Below are 17506 nucleotides of genomic sequence, written 5' to 3'. Positions count from 1 at the left end.
AGTAGCTGGTGGTTTAGTTGTAGGGCTAGAATCATACCCAAATCAAGTAAATGCTGTTACATTGGCCTCCATTTGTATCAGCTGTGAATGTCACAAGTCATGAGTGATCAAAAGGTTCTTAATGATTAGCAGATTGTGGTTCTGACTCATCAGAAATTACTTAACATTAAATGTCTTTGGAAAGAGACCTTTGATATTCCATTTAACTACTGAATAACAGTATAATAGTTATGAACTCAAGTTACACCCCCTTTTCCAAACCAATGCACAGTAACACATTAAAGCTGCACTCAGTCAGGCTTCCTTGACCTGTGTTTGCAGAATGAAGCCGTTAGTCCAGAGCAATTAAGCAACAGGTCTTATGTCCATCTCTCACTGAAGAGACGCGTAAGGTCAACAAACCTGATTAAATTGGCATTTCCAGGCTTTGACATCAGAGGGAACCTGATGGTATCCATCATTTTCAGAGACCCTGCTGCTCTGGCTGCTTTTAATAACAGCATCTGCATCCTGTTTCAGAATCTGAGGGTGTGGATAAAGCTGTGTTTGAAGGAGTAAATTGCCTATGTGTGTGTATTGGGACCTGAAGGCAGGGATGTTTGTAGCTGGAGATATGCATGTCTTTTTATAGAGAAACTTCAGGCATGCACTTTCTGTTGGGCAAGCAATAAACATCTTGGCAAAGGGGACTGCCCTTGCCAGAGGCCCCAGGAATCCCAACAATAGCATCTGCAACCTTATAGCCCTCTGGTTTATGGGTATTAATATGCACATGGACTACCTGCTAGGGGCTGAAGCAGAAATGTATGGCACCACAGCCAGTTCTGATCACACTCTTGGCGCTGTAACATACACTGGCACTTCTGGACAAAGACAGACATGGTTTGTTAGCTTGAAAACCAAAAGAATAATCTTTAAACAACCAGCACCTTGATCTTTGCCAGGAATGGAGAACAACAAATTCAAGGCAACACACAGCAATAAATAAAAAAAAAAAATGTATACCCCAGTATGGAATATATCAGGAATATGTGACCAAGAAATCCAAATACCAGCTTTTATAGAATGCCTCAAGAAAGACAAATATTGCCAAAGCAAGTCAATAGGTTGTTTCCAGCGTGGCTACAAAAAAGGCATTTGAAAAAAAAAACAATCCAGGCTATGGGTGTTCTCATAGAATCACAGAAAAATAGGGCTGGAAGAGACCTTGAGAGGTCATAGAGGAATGAGTGTGTCAGAATAACTGAAAATGATAAAACCTTAATAGGTCAAACTCCACCAAAAGGACATTAACCCAGCACATAAGTACTTCCCCCAAACCGTAGCACATCAGTACTTAAAGAAAGGGTCACGTAATTTCCCAAACACAGTAAAAACCCTGGAATCTAGTTGGGATAGAGTCACTTCTATCTACTTGCTGAGATAAGGTTAACAGTAAAGTTAAGAATGAGTAGTAAATTTCCATATGGAATGTAAAATCAGAGATTAAAAATAATAGCACTGTTTATCAGCAATCTCAGAGCCCTTTACAGCAGAGGTCCTTATTATAATTTCTGTTTTACAGGCTGGAAAACCGAGGCAACACAAGTGAATGTGACTTACTCAAGGTCACCCAACGGAGCCAGGAATAAAACCAGGGTCTTCTAGAGCCCTGGACAAAGACTTAAATTTGGCCAAACCTGAGAGAGGATGGATGAATTAGAGCTTCATAAATAAGGATCCTTCAACATGAGGTAAAAATACTCGGATAGAAACTAAAACAAAATGAGAAAACATAACAGAAGTACAACATCCTTCATAAAAATACGAATATGGCACACAGTGAGGAGATGATATGTTGACCTTCTAATTAAAATAGAACTTATAGGGAAACATATAAACACAAAGAAACTCAAGCAGCTCACTTTTTGTAGCTTATCTCTGCTAAAATTTATAAGCCCAGGCTTTACCTGTAATGAATGGTTATCATAATAGACTCTAATGGAGAACTTGAATGAAACCTGCCTGGCTCTGGAGGAAAAGGAAGTAAAACTCTGAGGTTCTGTTGTAGATTGTGTCAAATACGTGTTGTCACTTGTACTTAGTAACGGGGCAGAGGTTCTTCATGGAAGGCATCTACTTTCCAACAGAATTTCCCAGCTTTCTGTAGAATAGTCACAGTCCAAATTGTCTGTCAGCCAGCGTCCAGGTTGTCATCCACAGGGACCCTGAGCTCTTATAGGAGAGGCCATAGGTTGGTTACAGGGACTGGAAAATCTGTTGCAAGAATTATATCAGAAATGACAGGCCTAGGTTAGAGCTACAAAGTGGTATTATGCCTCTGTCCTACCTGGGCTTCCAAAGCATTCTGAAACTGAGAAAATGTGAATAAAAAAGCCATGTTTCAGTCCAGATCTGGACATCGTGCACGTGTGTAGCAGGATTGGTTGCATGTGGTATTTAATTTTGCACAAGTGTGTCCCAGCTTAAATGCAGAGAACTGACTATTGCCTGGCACTGTGTTCTAGCTGAAATCATCCAGTAAATGATCATCTCCTGGAAGATGGAGAATTGAAGGCATGTGGAGAGATGGTGACTTTCACAGCTCCCCATGAACTAAATGGGCAGGGTTTTTCCCCTCTAGAATCTGAAGGGGAAGATGCCCTTCAGCTGAGATAGGAAAGAAGAACAAACATTATGGCTGTGCTTACCGTCAGGGATGGAGAACAGAGGAGAAAGGCTCTTTCTGCCTCTTCCTCTTGCAAACTGGATACAATCAAGACTGGTTTGTCTTGGTTATTTCATTCTGCATGTTCAAAGGAAGTGGATGTAGTTTCTCTGCAAGAAACGTGACAGAATTCCCCATTTGGGTGTTCACATAAGCCAGTGATGCTTAACCTGGGTACTTTGGCACCCTCGAGTGCCACAAGATCCCCTGAAAGGTGCCGGTGGTATGAGGTGATAAACAGGTAATGGTGGGCTCAGGCTTGTTCCTGCTTGGCTGATTACCCCCCCTTCCCTCCTCATGGTCCCCATGCAAGGAGGTGTAAGTACTTTAAATACATACATTTACTCAATTGACAAAAATTATGGAGGTGTGCCTCGCGTCTAAAAAGGTTGAGAACCACTGACATAAGTAAATATGCTTGGGGAAGAGGGGTGAGGCCAGATTCTGCTCCTCCTGAAGTCAATAGACACATTTTCAGTAGGTTTTGTGGGAACACGACATGACACCCTTGTAGACAGACTCCTCTTTATCAAGATCTTTTTGAGAAAAGGTGCAATAGCTTGTGTATTTTGGCACTGACTTTATGCTACAAGTTTTCAGACAGTAGAGGCTGTGGGAGTAATTGTGTTGAACAGAGGTTGGCCCTTCTCACGGTACTGGAATCCAGGTTTAACTTAGGATAGTGATGTCTATGTTCCTAAATTCACTCTGGAGCAAAGTATGCTGGCTTCGGGTTGTACTGTCCATAACGTGGGAAAAACAAAGAGCTAGACATAAGTATTGTTTGGCATGTGAAGATCCCTAAAGACCATCTTCAAGATATTTCAACCTGCAACAGATCTTATGTTATAGACTTTGTAAAAAAAAAAAAAAAAAGCATGAGTTACATTAACTGTAAGATTTCACCCAGAATTATCTAGGTTATCTTATTTTCTCCATGTTTTGCTTAGTCAGACTTGTTGCTTCTAGACCAAATATGTCCAAATCGCCATCATCTGACTGAACTGCTGGTACTACTGTAGTGCAAAAAGCAAAGTATTAAATCCCTGTAAAGTGCCAGGTCCTGTTGCACATTTCTTTGGTACCCCACACCTGTACAGTGTTCTCCAAGGTATTCTGCAGTGGCAATGCTCATGCATCCAGCTTCTGCATAGTTGCAGTATCCTCTCACACCTGCATCCTGGCATATTACCCCTACAACTCTCTATCCAGACGTACACCTCAGGTTCTGTGCTAAACAACTGCTGATTTTTCTCTTACGGACATGTGCATGTGCACATCTGCAGCTCCTCCCTCTATACTTATTGATTGTCCCCCATGCATTTACACAGATCTGCAGATCTCTCCTCTGTGCCCTCTTGCTTCCCCCAGGGGTCTGTTGCTGTCTGATGATAGCATATCGCTGTGTCAGGTGCTGATGTAGCTTTGTAAGAATTTTTGGGTTTGGGGTGGGCTTGTTTGTTCAGTCAGTGTTTTTTTGAAACCCAAGAAGCGAGAGTGGCTGAATTGGCTTGTGGTTTTATTTGGATTTAAGCAGTACAGAGGGATGTTTGCTGGTGTGGTTGAGGTGACACTAGAAGTCAGGCACTTGAACCTATGTGTGTGGATGAGTGAGGGAAACGGGTCCATGCCTGCTCTGTAAGTACTGTTGCTGGGCCACCATGCACATCGAATGTTTGCTTACAGAACTGTGGAGATGGGGCTTGTGTTCGGCTTCTTTTCTGCCTCTGGTAGGATACCAGGGGACTGACCCTCACTCTTCTTCCGTTCACTTGTACTGTGTGCTGTCACCTTCATCTCAAGGAATCCACTCTCTCCACAGTTCTGTAAAGCCACAGTTTTTGGCCTTTCGTTGTTCACTTGCGGACTCTGTTACGTAAATGCCCTCTAGTGACGAGATTCTTCAAGAGCCTACTTCATATTTTTCCTCTTAAGTAGAAGCTATCCCCATGCTAGGACTTGGACAGGATGGGGACACCTAGAGTGACTGTTCTGCACTAACAACTGTGTTCCTGGCAGTTGTCTCACCAGTCATTGGGGGAAATACTGTGACTAAGAGTGAACCTTCCCAGGGCTAAGCTGCCTTTCATCCTCAACCTAAGGGTCTGGGTAGTGAAGTTCCTGTTTTTTCAGTAAAATACTGTGTTATTTTTCCTGGGGAGACTGTTTTGTGCATCTCTCAAGAGCTAGTCCCTACGTTTGCTGAGCAAGGAGGGACCAGCAGGGACCAGTCACTGTCTTCTCGTAGACCGTCTCAGTTGGTCAGACCCTGCAGCCGTGCTTGATGGGAGGAAGCAGGGATCCCAAAGTGTCTGGTATAGAGGTCTGTTCCACCATAGCTTACGTGATTTCTGTGCTAGGACCCAGGCATGTTCCCATCATAAAGAATTGCAAGGCAGATGCATGAATCCCTGTCCACTTCACAAAGCCTCACTCCCTAGATTTAACCTGTGGAGTGTAATCGACTGGTGACAGCGCTGCTGTAACCCTTCTTGAAATATAGCCCCTAGGACCCTCCTCCAGGCTAGAGACCATCTGCCAGTCACCTGCACTGGGGATGGCCACAGACAGCCACCTGAAAGAGCCCCTGCTACTGTGACAAGTGACCCACCGCTCTTGCACAAGCCCCAGCCATCGTGTTTGTATTGGGAACATTAAACTTCAATTCAAATGGCATCATTGGCATTTAATGAGATCTCTTTCCTCTGGATAATGGTGAGACCTTTTGCTGATGTCATCATGGAGTTGCCATGGTTACAGGACCAGCTGCTAAATTTGAAGTATCAGGTAGTGAGGAAAATTAAGACAGAGGAAATTGGCTAGGTAGAGAAGAGGGACAGAACGAAAGCCGGTAACTTAGAGGGCCAAGAGGAAATCAGGATGAGAGAAAGGGAAGAGGCCCTTAGCGGAAGATGTTGGGGGACAGCGGGGGAGAGAAGGTGAAAGAAGTAATGAGGGGAGGGAAGAAGGTGAGATGATGTCCAAGTGAAGGGAAGAGCCGCGCTAGGAGCCCCAGTTAACGACAGTCCCCAAAGAGAAATCCCTGGGGACCACATGTCCTTTCAGACTCTTTCTGGTAAAAACCAGGCACCTTGCTCTACAGTGAGAACAGTTTGCAGGAAGCAAAATAGGCCTCGGCCTTGTTTGCTCACTTGTGCTGGGTGGATGGTGTGCTCCTCTCTTCCTGCCCGCAGCAGGATTTGTGTTTACTACAGGCGTGCGCAGCAATCAAACAGAGTCTGGGCCCGCTCCAGCCGCTCACGCTCGGGCCAAGCTCCTAGTGAAGCCAGGGTGCGTTTTCCCAGGATTTGGCCTCGCTAGGTAGCACTGTGCGTTTTGCTGAGGGAATAAGCTAGGTTTCAGTTGTCTTCTGTTTTAAATCTGTGGAAACCAATGAAACCTTTTGTTCTGATAGAAAATAGCAAAGGGTCTATGAGAGATGATAAAGGCCACCTGACGTGAATTACTATCGCAGTGAGTCTCTGGGCGGGGGAGAAGGGGCTGCGATCACGTCCTGAGCAGGATAGAGAACAGGTTTCCATGGATACCAAGCCAGGAGCAGCATTGACAGGCCCAGAAAATCTGCACGTCGCACTGCCACAGCTGTGCTGCCCGAGGTTTACGTTGTGCTCTCCCTGCACTGCTCCAAGGACGAGGAGGACAGGAGGGTATGGGGAAGATACGGGACACGCGAGTCTTGTCTGGGCAGGATTGCACTGGAAATTGAAGGGGCTAAGGTAATTTGAGAACACGCGTTAGAATGAAAATAAATGTTCTCATGTGGCTTGGGAGTTTCAAGGAAAAGATTCAAAGACCATTTTTCCTTTTGCTCTTACCCTTGTTTCCTGTTGTCCTCAGAGAGATGCTGAAAAACAGGAAAGAGAGAAGTAACAGGGGCCTTGTGTTAGTAATTGCAGGAGAGGGCCGTGGGCAGGCCTGGTAGCAGAGGCTGCTTCGTCTGTGCTGTGGTAGGGCAGTGATTGGCATGCAGAGCTTTCGTCCACCCAGGCCTCTGCAGAGATGTGTATTAGCAGTGAGATCAGCCAACTCAAGAAAGGGATAATACAGTATCTACCTGCAAAAACATAGTACGTAGTCAAATTAGATTTCTCCCTGAAAATGAACCATCAACCACACCAATGGTCTCCCAAGCTTTTATTTAAGAAATGTAAGAAAACTGAAAAAAGGAAGATATTTGGCTTTAAAAAGAGCTTTTAACTCAGCACTCAGGATTGCATCTTTAATTGCAGCAGACTGCAAAGGTAGGAAAGCCCGTGACGTCATTAAATCCATGTATCAGTCTATTGGATGCAGGATAAATACCAACAACAGCCAGAAAAAAAGTGAGCAGAATGTACATGTCACTTCAGCCTGACCCTCTTCAGTGTTTACATCTTTGTTTCAGTAGCACCAACAGATCTGTTTCCAAATCTTAGGCTTCCGCTAAACAACTTGATGATTAAAATGCCTGCTAGAGGTTGATGTGCTAGTCAAACTATTACCTATTCAAGGAGACACTTGCACTTCCCAGTATTCTCCTGGAAGGCATGGGCCCCACAGGTCAATTGCTAGCTTATAAAACATTTAGAAAGACCTGAAACAACATACAATGTTACTCCAGGGACATGGGAATGTAATGTGCATCAGAGAGTTCCGTATATGTTGTAAAATATGTGCAGCTTTCTCATCCTAAAAAAAATACCGAAGAGATATAACCTTCTAATAACATTGCTGCTAGACCTATTTTACAGCATAATCCAAGCCACTCTGCTGAAAGGAAGCAATGTCTGCGCCAGCTTTAATATCTGAGAGCACCAACTGATGTAAAACTCAGCACATGCAGTTTTGCAGACATGTCCTCCATGTCAAGAGCTGCAACACCAGGGGTGGTTCATTAGAGTTGGCTCATGCTCCTGCTGTCAGGAGTCCAGGGGGAGAACAAAATCCATCTTTTTATGCCTCCCCAGTTGAAGTAGAAATACCCCTGCTTCTCCCTTCCCAATCCTCCTAACCATGTTCAGAGTCTCAAAACTAAATCCAAAGGAAAGCATGGGTCTGACAACGCTAGCCTTGCCCGTCAGCAAAGCAAATACCCACCCATAAAGTTAAAAGGTGTTGAAGATGTTCATTAGACTAGTTGCCAAAACCCAAGTTACTGGGAAAAACAAGTCAAAACCAGCAACAAGCCAAACTGCTACATAGCCTTTACCAGTATGATGCCACTTGCGGATACCACATTACAGTAGCATGCACAAAGCTTGCTCCTACCAAATTCAGAATGGCAATTGCACAGTTGTGGTGAAAACTGGCACCATTTGTACCCAGTGTGGCACAGGGTGCTTGGGTGGTGAGGCAAGTTGGTGAGAATGTGTCTACGTGAAGGTGAGAAAAGGTGTATCATTGGTGGGAAAGTGTGACTGTCTTCACAGGCATGAGGACAGTAGATGTGTGTGCATGTATGTCTGTTGGCTTTCACGGATATGCATTTGGGTGTGTTTATGGGGACATGAACATGGGAAGTGTTAGCACAGTTGAAGAGCAGGAGCATCCTTCCTGCACAATGAGTGTCTGAAGATAAGGACCCACAATTTAAAGGGAATCCATAAAGTCACGAAGATATACAAGCAACTGTTTGACCATTAGCCAGTCATTGTCCAAAGCCTGCTGTGTGTAGGCTAGAGCTGGAAGGAGGTGGGAGATGCCACTTCATTTTTGGCAGAGAGAGAGAGAGAGAGAACTCCCTTTCAGTCGTGTGAATTGATGATGACTAGCCAGTGTCACCCGGGCAAAGATGCAACCTCCTGCATTCCCAGAAGGGTTTGCAGACTGTTGGAAAATGGTTATTAACATTGCAGGGATCTGATGTTTTATTTTGGGGTTTGTTTTAGAAGAGGGTGAGTAGAGGAACATTCTACTTACTTGCTACTGATCCTTTCGGAGGTAAGTATAAGATCTGTGCTTTCTGAGACAAAGCTCTGGAATAAAAAATTTGTGCTGTAAACATCCTACGAAGATACCAGTGGTTTGGGGTTATTCAACTGTGGAGACCTCTTGACAGGCAGAAAATTATCCTGAGTAATACCTCATTAGCTAGTGGGGAGGGGAAAACATTGCAATTAAGGCTTCCTAAGAGTTTACATTATTTACTCCCGTTCTTTAGTTGCTTATAACTTCCTGAAACCATCGCTCATTAGATTAGCTTCCCTGAGCGTTCTAGCAGTGCCTCACAGGCAGAGAGCGTGTGGCACTGTTTGTCTGGGGTTGTGGGGAGAACCACAGTGCAAGCATACTGTTGTAAAGCAAAGCACCCAAAGCTCAAGATACAGTTCAGCTTCAGTTTTATTCCTTGAGTATTAAGCTGCATTATTTAACTGACCATACAGTATTATTTCCATAGGACATCTGGCTCAGCTAGTGTGAAAGGGGAAAGTCCACTCATGGCATTTAGGATAAGAGAGGCCAATGCAAGCTAATATTTAAAGTCAGTATTTTGTTTTAAAAAATGAAGCAACTGTTTTCTGTTTGGGTGACCAATCACAGTTGTACTTGCTGCAGCTTCCCCCGTGCTTAAAGATACATGCTGCATACCTGCCTCATGCAGGCTTTCATATAGCAATATACTGAAGTGTGTGCTGTACTTGAAGCATATTAATCAACACATTGCTGCCAATGCCTAGAAAACAATAAAATGCAATAGTTGCTGAATTTCCTGCTTAGAATTAAACACATATGTAAGTGGATTGGTATTGCCATGCATCAAAGCAGGATTTCTGTAGAAATTAAAGTATTTGACTGTTTAATTAGGCAGTGACAATGCCTGATGACATACTGCATATAGAAAGACTATGTATTCTAGAGATAACGTATTTCCTGATATTTGATCATACAAACTTACATTTCTTGAAATGCATGTTTAAGTGAAATGTGTGTAGTAGCAATTTTGGGGACAGAAAAATCCACTGCATTCCTTGGCATTATATTTTGCTAACCTGTAGTCAAGTATTTAACTGATTTTAAATATGGGGGAATCCCATGTTGAAGCAAGGGAAGTTAATTATCATTATGTTCTGTTACACACAATAGAATAGAGCATCATGAGTATGGGAAAGGAGAGCTCAGCATCTTTCAGGTAATGCTGTAGTGTAGAAATGAGCAGATGGACAAGAAACTGCTGAACACTGCCCCACAGTTGAAATGTGATACAGGAACCATTAAAAAGGGACTAAATGTGCGGGCAGTTAAAGGTATCCCTTAAAGGGTATCCATCCAGCCACTCCTTGTTCCAGCCCTTTATAATGCTGTTAAAAGGTTAGACAGAGATATAACCAGCTGGCAAAATAATTACATCTTTCCTTTTGTTGCTACCAGCTGAGCTTATGAATAAGTAATACCATGTTTTCTTGTTTGCCTAATCCCTTTGTGAAATATTCATGCTTATGTTTTCATACTGGCCCCTTTTTAACACTTGGTTATAATATATTTATGTTTTGATTTAGGAGCCACCAATTTTCCAGTCCAGATCCAAAACCTTAGCCCAAAGCTCTGTATGCTCCTCCTGCTCTTTGTTTTTGGCCGCTCCAGGTCTCTACAGAGCTGGTGTCTACCTTCCCAACTCATGGGAAAGGTACTCCTGGGATGGGCCCAGAGGCAGCATTGCCCACATACCAGAGAAGCAGAGATGGGGGAATTCAGGGCAGGACTGAGTTAGTTCAAATTTGAACTCTGGTCTGAATCTATTACTACTCCTTTACTACTGATGTTGTTTAATTGCAGTAATACCTGCTATGTGATGGATACTTTCTAGTCACTTGAGGCAACAGCATAACAGGAGTATCAATTGCAAATCAAGGGATGTGGTTCTTCCCCTCTGTTCAGCACTAGTGAGGCCTCACCTGGAGTGCTGAGTCTACTTTTGGGCCCCATGCTTCAAGAACAGATTGGAAAGAGTCCAGCAGAGGGCAGCAAAAATGATCAGGGGCCTGGGAGATGAGACTCATGAGGAAAGGCTGAAAGAGAGGATTATTCAGTCAGTCTGGAGAAGAGAAGGGCGGGGGGGGAGTGTGCGCGCACGCACGTGCATGCGTGCGTGTTGGGGGGACGGAGGGGTTGTTGGGGGGATTTGGTGATAATCTTCAAATACCTGAAGAGTGACTGCTGAAAAGATGGAGATGGGCTTTTCTCTGTGGTCATAGGGCACAGGACTAGATGCAGTGACCTCAGGCTGCAGTAGAGGAAATTGAGGGTGGAGATTAGGAGGAACTTTCTGACTCTGAGGGTGGTTAAGCATTGGAACAGGCACCTAAAGTTGTTGAATGTCTGACAGTCAAAAGCAGGTTAGACGGACACTTGGCTGAGGATAGCTTAGTCAGGGATGATCCTGCCTTGAGCAAGGGGCTGGACTAGATAATCTGTGATGGTCCCTTCCAAGCCTCCTTTCCTATGATTCCTAGGAATGATGGTATATTCTCAAAGAAGCTCACCATCTAAGAAACCAGAATTTATAAATAATGCGGTGGCATTACCTTAGTGATCTGCATGATGTCTGCAAAAATATTTTATTTTTAAACTTCTGTTTTAAAATATTTTTGCTATTCTGGAGGGGAAAATGAATAGTTTGTGCTTAAAATTTGATCATTTTTGAGGTAGTGTTTCAGTTATCCAAGTGACGATGAAAAGTATTTTTATTAAGTTAAAACCTTGATTTTTTTATTTTTTTTATTTTAGGGTTGTTTTTTTAAACCTAAGAGTAGGCTATTTCTTAAACTTCAGGCTTGTCATGGTTCTGGGGTCTAATAAGATCAAATATTTTTGATAAGTTTAATTAACTTTTATTTTTTAAATAAAAAAGAATAATTAGACTAATATAGATCTATCAGAGCACTGTTTAGTGAGACTTAATTAACTGGCTGATTAAGGAGTAAGGAGATTCTTTTACGTATAGAAAGTGTTAGTGAGACTTAGTGTGCCCAGTTCTAATGACTACACTTCAAAAAGCATGGGGAAAAACTGGAAAGTATTCAAAAAAGAATTCAAGTGTCATTCACAGTTTGGAAAAACAGCCTTACAGTGAGACTTATGAAGCCTAATGTAATTAGTTCACCCTGCAGGAAATTTAAAAGGTGACTTGATCTACAAGCCTCAGTGTTCCTAAGTGAGATCTACAAGCCTCAGTGTTCCTAAGCGAGAGGCATGACAAGTCTCTCACTGGGAGTGTAGGGAGGCAGCAGCAAGGCACCAGACTTCCATGCGTGGACCCTGAGGTGGGGCAGGGTCACTTGGAAGAACTGGATGCCTTTAAGTCGGCAGGCCCGGATGAGCTCCATCCGAGGGTACTGAAGGCACTGGCCGACATCATTGCAGAGCCACTGGCGGGAATATTTGAACGCTCGTGGCGCACGGGTCAAGTCCCGGAGGACTGGAAAAGGGCCAATGTGGTTCCCATTTTCAAGAAGGGGAGGAAGGAGGACCCGGGTAACTATAGGCCAGTCAGTCTCACCTCCATCCTTGGCAAAATCTTTGAAAAAATCATCAAGGGTCACATTTGTGAGAGCCCGGCAGGACAAATTATGCTGAGGGGAAACCAGCACGGGTTCGTGGCAGGCAGATCGTGCCTGACCAATCTAGTCTCTTTTTATGACCAGGTCACAAAACGCCTCGACGCAGGAGGAGGGGTGGATGTCGTATACTTGGACTTCAGGAAGGCCTTTGATACGGTATCCCACCCCATACTGGTGAACAAGTTAAGGGGCTATGACTTGGATGACTGCACAGTCCGGTGGGTGGAGAATTGGCTGGAGGGTCGCACCCAGAGAGTCGTGGTGGATGGGTCGGTTTTGACCTGGAAGAGTGTGGGCAGTGGGGTCCCGCAGGGCTCGGTGCTTGGACCGATACTCTTTAATGTCTTCATCAGCGACTTGGACGAGGGGGTGAAATGTACTCTGTCCAAGTTTGCAGATGACACTAAGCTATGGGGCGAAGTGGACACGCTGGAGGGCAGGGAACAGCTGCAAGCAGACCTGGACAGGTTAGACAAGTGGGCAGAAAACAACAGAATGCAGTTCAACAAGGAGAAATGCAAAGTGCTGCATCTAGGGAGGAAAAATGTCCAGCACACTTACAGCCTAGGAAATGACCTGCTGGGAGGCATGGAAGTGGAAAGGGATCTTGGAGTCCTAGTGGACTCCAAGATGAACATGAGTCGGCAGTGTGACGAAACCATCAGAAAAGCCAATGGCACTTTATCGTGCATCAGCAGATGCATGACAAATAGGTCCAAGGAGGTGATACTTCCCCTCTATCGGGCGCTGGTCAGACCGCAGCTGGAGTACTGCGTGCAATTCTGGGCGCCGCACTTCACGAAGGATGCGGATAACCTGGAGAGGGTCCAGAGAAGGGCCACTCATATGGTTAAGGGCCTGCAGGCCAAGCCCTACGAGGAGAGATTAGAGAAACTGGACCTTTTCAGCCTCCGCAAGAGAAGGTTGAGAGGCGACCTGGTGGCTGCCTATAAGTTCGTCAGGGGGGCACAGAAGGGAATTGGTGAGTATTTATTCACCAAGGCGCCCCCGGGGGTTACAAGAAATAATGGCCACAAGCTAGAAGAGAGCAGATTTAGATTGGATATTAGGAGGAAGTTCTTCACAGTTCGAGTGGCCAAGGTCTGGAACGGGCTCCCAAGGGAGGTGGTGCTCTCCCCTACCTTGGGGGTATTCAAGAGAAGGTTGGATGTGTATCTAGCTGGGGTAATGTAGGCCCAGCACTCTTTCCTGCTTATGCAGGGGGTCGGACTCGATGATCTATTGAGGTCCCTTCCGACCCTAGCATCTATGAATCTATGAATCTATAAGCAAGTCTGAAAGAAAAATGGTTCTGATAGTAAATGGATGTTTAATCTAGCAGCAGCGGAGACCCAGTGGCTAGAAGCTGAAGCTAGACAAATTCAAACTAAAACAGCAGATGTTAATCTAGGATTTAGTAGATTCTTGAGCACCTGATGTCTTTTACTCAGTTATTCTCAAACAGGTGCCACAGCACCCCAGGTGCCTTGAAATCTGCAAGATAAGCCTAGAGATTTCAAACAGAAATCCATAGCTGTGCTCTTTCTGAGTTCTTTGCAACAGAAAAACTGCTCCCTATAAAGAGTCTGGAAATGCTGTGGCAGGGGAGTGGCGACAGGGTTAATTGCTGCAGCTCTGGAAGTTGTGGCAATTGATACTGCCGTTGTTCCCTCACCATCAAATGTCGAGACACGTGGGGAGCCCAGTGGGCCAGCTGACGCAGCCCTGCAGGCCAAGGTTGAGCATGCTAGGCTAACTGATCACGATGATCCCTTCTGGCCTTTGAATCCATGGGACCATCTTTGCTAATGACAAGGACTTAGATAATATCATGCTTTTCTGCATTTCTTTGTGAGCGGCTTTTATAATTGTCCACTACAGAGCTTTCAGAATCTCACTTGGTCCAGAAAAAAGAAGTGGGGCAGAGAGAGGAAAGAGGACTTAAAATAAATGGTGGAGCAGCAGAAAAAAATTGCAACACAAATGGAGGCAACTCCAGGCTGCAGTCCAAACAGGAAGAGTGGGGCCAGTGCCAGGAACAAATGTTCCAGAGGCTCATGAACCCTGAGTGCCACCCAGGCCCCCTCGGTGTGCTACCCCTTCTCGGTCACTTTTGACTGGGTGGCCACAGTGCTTGCTGGAAGAAGGTGTTTCTGACCTGTCTGCTTAGCTCTTTTCTCTTCTGTTCTTGTTGTGAGTACTTACACTCAACTAGATGCCATTGTGTCTGTCTGTCTGCCTGTCTCTGTAATGTAATAACTTAAAAAATTGTATTGAATTGATTCCAAGATCCACAATTCCAGGGACTGTTCTTGGTGGTGCTGGGCAGAAACCTACCGATTTGCACGAAAAAGGGCAAAGTGGAAAAGCTGAGTTTTTACTACAGTAATGTTCACTGAACATTGTTCAGTGCTGCTGACACAGGGAGTCGAGTGTTTTTTGGCGCTGCCTACCCGCATTGCAGGTAGTAGCCAGCAGTGGATCTCACACTGTTGATAGCCAGCTGGTCTATTGCCCTCCAACTATAGCCAACTATTGCACACTATTACCCTCCCGCTATAGCCTGTCCTCACCATGCATTTGGTGACCCTCTGGTTGACACCCCCCCCCATCCTTCCATGTTTCTCCTGCAACAGGCTCCTCACTCACTCTACCCCTTTAGCTGAGTCCCTTGCCCTTACTCCAGCCACCCTCCCCACAAGATGGGTCTCTCACCCTCATTCCGATTACTCTAAAAAGCCTTGCCAGCGTTCCCACTCTGAGGTCACCTTTCCATCGGAGGACTCTCTACTTCAGCTCCAGAGCCTTGCAGCCTTGGTCAGTCCCCCAGGTGGGCCTGCATTTGCACTTAAATTAGACGATAGTGTTTAGCCTACATGAGCAACAAGGTGTGCAGTCCTTTGGTTTTATGAGAGGCCCGAGATGCATCTCGGGGAAGGCCATTGCCGCTGACTGAGATTACAACAGCTGTCATCCCAGAGAACTTAGATCCATCAGGGCAAGGGTTTCAGGGAAAGTCTTTCTCATGGATATAATCACACATCTTCTCTCATGAGGTGACTGACTGGACAATTCTGTTGTGGACTGATAGATGTCATTGTTTTAGAGGAAGTTTGAGATGCATGCCCCAACCCTGAATTTAATGGAAGATGAACTTTCTGGGACTGCACTTGGGAACGTGTTAGGAAATAGCCTACTTGCACCTGACACAAGGAGAATGTACAAAGTGCCATACTTGGTCAGACCAGTGGTCCTTCTAGCCTAGTATCTTGTCTCTGATAGTGGCAGAAGTGGATGCTATCGGTGCCGGCTTTAGGTTTAAGCTACTTAAGCTACAGCTTAGGGCCTCCCAATATGAGGGGACCTCTAAATAAATTAAAAAACAAAAAACTGACTCAATATCAAATTTTATAATAATCAATTGGGAAATAAAGGAGACATGGGGAAATGACTCTAAATATGGACATTTTTGTTCTGATATGACAAAAGTATACATACACTGGATTATTTTTAATGTATGGGGCCTCTTAAGCTGGACATATCTTAGGGCCTCCATGTCAGAATCTGGCACTGGATGCTATAGAGGGAGAACATTAACTGGGTATCTCTGGAATGATCTATCCCCTATTCAATACCCCTCTCCCAGCATCTACTATTCCTGCTTTAGCGGTGCCAGAGGAAATGTCTCCAATCATTCTGTTTAGTGACCACTAATAGATTGATCATCCACCAATTTATCCAGTCTCTTTCTGAATCTGGTTGTGCTATCTGCCTCTACTGCCTCCCGTGGCAATTAATTCCACGTGTTAAGTATATGTTGTATAAAAAGAGTATTTTCTCATGTTAGTTTTGAATTGGCCACCAGCTAATTTCAGGAGCTGCCCCCCTCCCCCCCCAGTCTAATTACTGGGTCTTGGTGAACAACAGTTCCCCATTCACTTGGTCCACACCCTTCATGATGTTATACACCTCTGCCATATCCCCCCTCAGCCTTCTTTCCAAATTGAAGAGTCCCAGCCATAGTCTCTCCTGGCATGGCAACTGCTCCAAGCCCCTGAATCATTTTGGTTTCCCTTCTACATACCCATATTCAAGATGTGGGTGCACCATGGATCTGTGTAATGGCATGATGTTATTCATCATTTGGTTTTCAGCTCCCTCCTTAATGATGCCCAGCATTTTATTGGCTTTTTTGGTTGCCTCTGAATATTGAGCTGATGTTTTTAAAGAACTATCTGCAGTGAGTCCAAGGTGTCTTTTCCTGAGTTGTACCAGGTAGTTCAGAGCCCAGCACTGGGTATGTATAGTTGAGTAGGGAGCATATGTGTTGCTACTCCCCTCAAGGAAGGAAGTCTGCCTAGTATTCCTTCTACTGGAGACCAGAGCTAACACTGGCCATATATCCCTGGAGCATGGCATGGCAAGCCCACTGTGGCCTCCTGTGTTTCACACCATTTTTTCCTCAGAACGTCTGGATGTGGTTCCATATACTGAAGGCTCTAGAAGGAAGGAGATACCAGGTTCCTTATAGGAATGGAGATTGCAATGGGCTCTGAGGAGAAAGAATTAAAAAAGACAACGAGAAAATTGGATCTGGATGAATGATATGAGACAGAATTAAAATTGAAATGAAAATCTTTAAAAAAATTATCAAGGGTCACATTTGTGAGAGCCCTGCAGGGGAAGTGATGTTGAGGGGTAACCAACACGGGTTTGTGCCAGGCTGATCCTGCCTGACTAACCTGGTCTTGTTCAATGAGCTCTAACAAAAAGCTTAGATGTGAAGGAGGAAGTCGATGTCATCTTCTTGGACTTCCAGAAGGCCTTTGACACAGTGTCCCACCCAATGCTGGTGGGCAAACTGAGGGACTGCGGCATTGACGCATGGGTGGCAAACTGGCTCCAGGGGCGCACCCAGAGGGTGGTGATGGACAGGTCGATGTCGACCTGGGAGGGTGTGGGCAGCGGAGTCCCCTAGGGCTCGGTCCTGGGGCCGGTGCCGTTTAACATCTTCATTAGCGACTTGGACGAGGGTGTGGAGAGCACCCTGTTCAAGTTCGCTGATGACACCAAGCTGCGGGGCAAAGTGAATACACCGGCAGGCCGGGACCGCATCCAGGCAGACCTGGATAGGTTGGAGAAGTGGGCGGATCTGAGCAGGATGTGGCTCAACAAGGAAAAGTGCAGGGGACCTGCAGCACCTGGGGAGAGGGAACCAGCATTATGGTTATAGGTTAGGGGC

At 45.0% G+C, this 17506-nt stretch overlaps 1 protein-coding gene across 1 annotated transcript in view; it reads left to right on the top strand.

The window, feature by feature from the left end:
• The window catches only part of REEP2 (receptor accessory protein 2), a 73497-nt gene that overhangs the window by 48923 nt on the left and 7068 nt on the right, over positions 1-17506 (top strand). The window contains exon 13 of the mRNA XM_090020760.1: positions 1565-1733. The gene's annotated coding sequence lies outside the window, so the exon portion shown is untranslated. The remainder of the gene's footprint in view (positions 1-1564; positions 1734-17506) is intronic.

This window comes from Crocodylus siamensis, chromosome 10 (genome assembly GCF_052110815.1).
Source record: "Crocodylus siamensis isolate JL-2025a chromosome 10, ASM5211081v1, whole genome shotgun sequence".
NCBI lineage: Eukaryota > Metazoa > Chordata > Crocodylia > Crocodylidae > Crocodylus > Crocodylus siamensis.
Note: the sequence above shows the minus strand (reverse complement) of the source record. Positions and strands in the feature narration are given on the sequence as shown.